Here is a 6,000-nt window from a genome sequence, read left to right on the forward strand (position 1 = left end):
TCCATATGACCTACAGTAGTGACACATAACACCTCCAGGACATGCATGTGAAATGACCAGCAGTAGTGACATATAACAGCACCAGCACATGCATGTGAAATGACCAGCAGTAGAGACATATAACAGCACCAGCACATGCATGTGAAATGACCAGCAGTAGTGACACATAACACCTCCAGGACATGCATGTGAAATGACCAGCAGTAGTGACATATAGCATCCCTAGCACATGCATGTGAAATGACCAGCAGTAGTGACATACAGCAGCCCCAGCACATGCATGTGAAATGACCAGCAGTAGTGACATATAGCAGCCCCAGCACATGCATGTGAAATGACCAGCAGTAGTGACATACAGCACCCCCAGCACATGCATGTGAAATGACCAGCAGTAGTGACATATCGCACCCCCAGCACATGCATGTGAAATGACCAGCAGTAGTGACATATAGCAGCCCCAGCACATACATGTGAAATGACCAGCAGTAGTGACATACAGCACCCCCAGCACATGCATGTGAAATGACCAGCAGTAGTAACATATAGCAGCCCCAGCACATGCATGTGAAATGACCAGCAGTAGTGAAATATAGCACCCTCAGCACATGCATGTGAAATGACCAGCAGTAGTGAAATATAGCACCCTCAGCACATGCATGTGAAATGACCAGCAGTAGTAGCATATAACAGCACCAGCACATGTATGTGGAATGACGAGCAGTAGTAAAATATAGCACCCTCAGCACATGCATGTGAAATGACCAGCAGTAGTGACATATAGCACACTCAGCACGTGCATGTGAAATGACCAGCAGTAGTGACATATAGCACCCTCAGCACGTGCATGTGAAATCACCAGCAGTAGTGACATATAACAGCACCAGCACATGTATGTGAAATGACCAGCAGTAGTGAATAGCAGCACCAGCACATGCATGTGAAATCACCAGCAGTAGTGACATATAGCACACTCAGCACGTGCATGTGAAATCACCAGCAGTAGTGACATATAGAAGCCTCAGCACATGCATGTGAAATGACCAGCAGTAGTGACATATAACAGCACCAGCACATGCATGTGAAATCACCAGCAGTAGTGACATTTAGCACCCTCAGCACATACATGTGACATGACCAGCAGTAGTGACATATAACAGCACCAGCACATGTATGTGAAATGACCAGCAGTAGTGAATAGCAGCACCAGCACATGCATGTGAAATGACCAGCAGTAGTGACATATAGCACACTCAGCACATGCATGTGAAATGACCAGCAGTAGTGACATATAACAGCACCAGCACATGTATGTGAAATGACCAGCAGTAGTGACATTTAGCACCCTCAGCACATACATGTGACATGACCAGCAGTAGTGACATATAGAACCCTCAGCACCAGGGCTGTGGAGTCGGAGTCGTGGAGTCGGAGTCGTGGAGTCGGGCAATTTTGGGTGCCTGGAGTCGGAGTCGGAGTCGGGAAAAAATGCACCGACTCCGACTCCGACTCCTAATGAATTTGTAACTGTAATTAAAATAGAAAATATGATAAAATGTTCTATTTCTCAGATAATAGTAATTAAAAATAATGTATATATACAGTAATAGCTGTGCTTAGTCCACAAAAGTGAAATAAACCAATCAAAATTAGTTACTTGCGCTGCTTCAATAAAGCAGTCCCCGTATTTTTAAGGTCAGATATACATATCTGATTGTGACTGTATGTATGATGTGTACACAGGAATCTCTTATATATACTAAATAACATCTATGCTGTAAGAATAAAGCCTGATGTGTAGCTATGTCACTAATAGAGATGGTCAACGAGATGGAAATAATTCTGCATTGATGCTGATTTATGCAAATGTATGCACTCCCTTTGCTGATGAAATCAAATAATGTGATATGTTATTAAAATTTGGGTTGGTGACTACAAATTAAAGGGTAACTGAGACGGATGAAAAGTAAAGTTTTATACATACCTGGGGCTTCCTCCAGCCCCCTTCAGGCTAATCAGTCCCTCACTGTCCTCCACCACCTGGATCTTCTACTATGAGTCCTGGTAATTCAGCCAGTCAGCGCTGTCCGGCCGCATGCCGCTCCCACAGCCAGGAACATTCTGCACCTGCGCAATAGTGCTGCACAGGTGTAGTATGCTCCTGGCGGCGGAGTGTGTGCATGCGCACTACGCTTGACTGACTCAAGTACCTGGACTCATAGCAGAAGATCCAGGTGGTGGAGGAGGACAACGAGGGACTGATTATCCTGAAGGCGGCTGGAGGAAGCCCCAGGTATGTATAAAACTTTAATTTCATCTGTCTCAGGTTTACTTTGTTACACAGTAGTACTATACTCTACATATGCACTCCCCACAGAGCTGCAGGGAATCCACTGAGAATGCTGTGCACATTGAACACAGAGGTGTTGTCTGTTTACAATCTCCTCATTCCCCTGCAGAGTACCTGCACATCATTCTTACATGTACCCACACTTACATTGCCTAGGGCCTGATAGATGTTCTTTGTTCCGGTTTGTACCTTTTACAAGTACTCTTACCAAGGACTAGTTTTAGTCTAAAGGGAATAAATATAGTAGTCTACATATCCTTCTCACTTCAGTTGTCTTGTAAAATTCCTAAGCGTTGGCAGTTAAGAGACGAATTTCATGTTAAATACTTTTAATCAACAAAATTGTAATATGCAAATTAGAGGAGTCGGAGTCGTGGAGTCGGAGTCGGTGGAATCCTAAACTGAGGAGTCGGAGTCGGTGGATTTTTGGACCGACTCCACAGCCCTGCTTAGCACATGCATGTGAAATGACCAGCAGTAGTGACATATAGCAGACCCAGGACATGCATGTGAAATGACCAGCAGTAGTGACATTAAGCACCTTCAGCACATGCATGTGAAATGACCAGCAGTAGTGACATATAGCAACCTCAGCACATGCATGTGAAATGACCAGCAGTAATGACACATAGCTTGCCCAACACATGTATGTGAAATGACCAGCAGTAGTGAGCAGCCCCAGCACATCCATGTGAAATGACCAGCAGTAGTGACATATAGCAACCTCAGCACATGCATGTCAAAAGACCAGCAGTAGTGAGCAGCCCCAGCACATGCATGTGAAATGACCAGCAGTAGTGACATACAGCATCCCTAGCACATGCATGTGAAATGACCAGCAGTAGTAACATATAGCACCCTCAGCACATGCATGTGAAATGACCAGCAGTAGTGACATATAGCACCCTCAACACATGCATGTGAAATGACCAGCAGTAGTGACATACAGCACCCTCAGCACATACATGTGAAATGACCAGCAGTAGTGACATATAGAAGCCTCAGCACATGCATGTGAAATGACCAGCAGTAGTGAGCAGCCCCAGCACATGCATGTGAAATGACCAGCAGTAGTGACATACAGCAGCCCCAGCACATGTATGTGAAATGACCAGCAGTAGTGACATACAGCATCCCCAGGACATACATGTGAAATGACCAGCAGTAGTGTCATATAGCATCCCTAGCACATACATGTTAAATGACCAGCAGTAGTGACATATAGCACCCTCAGCACATGCATGTGAAATGACCAGCAGTAGTGACATACAGCAGCCCCAGCACATGTATGTGAAATGACCAGCAGTAGTAACATACAGCATCCCCAGGACATACATGTGAAATGACCAGCAGTAGTGTCATATAGCATCCCTAGCACATACATGTGGAATGACCAGCAGTAGTGACATATAGCACCCTCAGCACATACATGTTAAATGACCAGCAGTAGTAACATACAGCATCCCCAGGACATACATGTGAAATGACCAGCAGTAGTGTCATATAGCATCCCTAGCACCTACATGTGGAATGACCAGCAGTAGTGACATATAGCACCCTCAGCACATACATGTTAAATGACCAGCAGTAGTGACATATAGCACCCTCAGCACATACATGTGAAACGACCAGCAGCAATGACACATGACATAGCACACTCAACACATGCTTGTGAAATAACCAGCAATCAACTTTGTCACCTCCCTGCTGCAGCCTGTTCCCAGCGCAGACACGCTGAACTGCTGTAGCCTGCAGAGAGAGCACACTGATCACCCATCACTGATCACCCCCCTATATGCAGTCAGTGACTCACCTCTGGGGTCTGCCCGCCGGAACACCCAGGCCAGGGGTCCAGCAAGAAGCAGCACTGCAAAGTTTCCAGCTCTGAGGACGGCAGCAGATCCAGCTGCAAGACTCCTGTTGCTGCGCTCCCCTCCCCCCACCTCCTCTAGAACCAGCCGTACTTGTTTGCTGGGAAGATGCAGGACTTCTCAGGGGGGAGTGTAGAGAGGGAGGAGGGTGGGGGAGGCTGCTGGACACGAGGGGAGAAAGGTGGAAGAGGCTGAGACCGGGGCTGCCCCCAGGGGCAGGCTGAGACCTTGCAGCCAGGGGTCAGGGAGGCAGTGACAGATCCTGGCTAGCCCCATCACTGGCTGACAATAGCCAACACTCAGCAGATATGTGAACCAGCGCATATTCCCACCATTAGCAGAGAAAGGAGCTGACAAGAGGATGTCAATGGAATATAAAGAGGGTGTATGGCCTTACCAGCTGCCACAGTCAGAGCACAGCTACCTATGGACATCACATCGTGGGCATTAGCTCCATCTGGCTGTTTGTGGTCACTTTAGCCAATGTGTTTGCAGGATATCACCAGAACTTCTGGCCAGACTTTGCGCAGGGAAAGGTTCAGGCAGGGGTCACACTTGGCAATATCGCGTGCATTTTGCTGAAATGCGAAAACGCACATAATGGTTGGCTATGGAGCTACTGTGTCTTCTGATCCCTTTTTTGCGTTTTGGCCACGGGAAAAAACGAGTACATGCCCTACTTTTTCGCGGGTACATCTGATCTCAGGGTCGGGCAGTACGGCGCAGTGCGAGTCAGATGACGGCTCTCCCTGATGCCGCTAAACTCCCCGGCGGCGGTAAATACTATTCCCCCTCCGAGTTGTAGTAACTTGCAGAGAGATGTAATTCGCGGTCTGGAAACTGCTGGATACCCGAATTACCATTACGCAGTATAGCATTGCTGCTATGATGCCGCCGAAATGAACTGCTTTGCTTTTTCACATGCATTTGTGAACCCTCTACAGTTGCTGTACTTGGAAAGCTAGTTGTGGTAGTCTATATCAGTGTTTCTCAACATTTTATTGGTATGTACCCCTTTTAAAACCCTGCACTCACCAAGTACCCCATAGCATAGTAAACATTATCACAAGTACCCCTGACAAATATATATTTAATCATAGTACATGATAATTGGTTCTAAATGATTTCCGAACATTTCCTATCGCTTTTAATCAGCCAAAATCACTAATTTGGTGTTGTTTAAATAAGATTCATCATTTTCTAAAACTATAAGTTTATTATCCTTGGTTAAGTACGGTATGTCAAGCCTGAGTACCCCCTGGAACCATCAGAAGTACCCCCTGGGGTATGCCTAGGGTCAGGAACAGCAATTTCCCCGAGAGCCAGAGAGGAGAAATACCGACTAACAGCTTGTACAATTAGCTAGCTGACTTGGGAGTTGATTCACTTTGTAGGACGAGATCTCAAGTGACAGGCAGCCTATTGGGCCAATCAAAGTGCAGGGATCTCATTCTACAAAGTTGTTTTGGGGTACAGCGAGTAAGGTAGTAGTGCATGTACAGCAGTAGCGTGCGCTACTTTGAAAATTTTACTTGCGCTGCCACACTAAGCTGCGCTGCCACAGTAAGCTGCGCTGCTTGATCAGTGTAGCTTAGTGAATCAACCCCTACTGATTTGTCTGTGAGCCAGATACAGCCATCAAAAGAGCCACATCTGGTTCCCTACCTCTGGTCTATATCATGCGATTATTATACATGCAGTGCTGAGGGGGGCACAGTGTAAAATTCACACTGGGGCCCATGGCTCTGTGGCCACACTATTGGCAATGGACATGCACACCTG

The 6,000-nt window shown here is 46.5% G+C and overlaps 1 protein-coding gene across 1 annotated transcript in view; it reads right to left on the reverse strand.

The window, feature by feature from the left end:
• GREB1 (growth regulating estrogen receptor binding 1) overlaps positions 1-4,223 on the reverse strand; it is a 198,631-nt gene extending 194,408 nt beyond the window's left edge. The window contains exon 1 of the mRNA XM_068280291.1: positions 4,161-4,223. The gene's annotated coding sequence lies outside the window, so the exon portion shown is untranslated. The remainder of the gene's footprint in view (positions 1-4,160) is intronic.
• Positions 4,224-6,000: the final 1,777 nt, after the last annotated feature.

Source organism: Hyperolius riggenbachi, chromosome 4, assembly GCF_040937935.1.
Source record: "Hyperolius riggenbachi isolate aHypRig1 chromosome 4, aHypRig1.pri, whole genome shotgun sequence".
NCBI lineage: Eukaryota > Metazoa > Chordata > Amphibia > Anura > Hyperoliidae > Hyperolius > Hyperolius riggenbachi.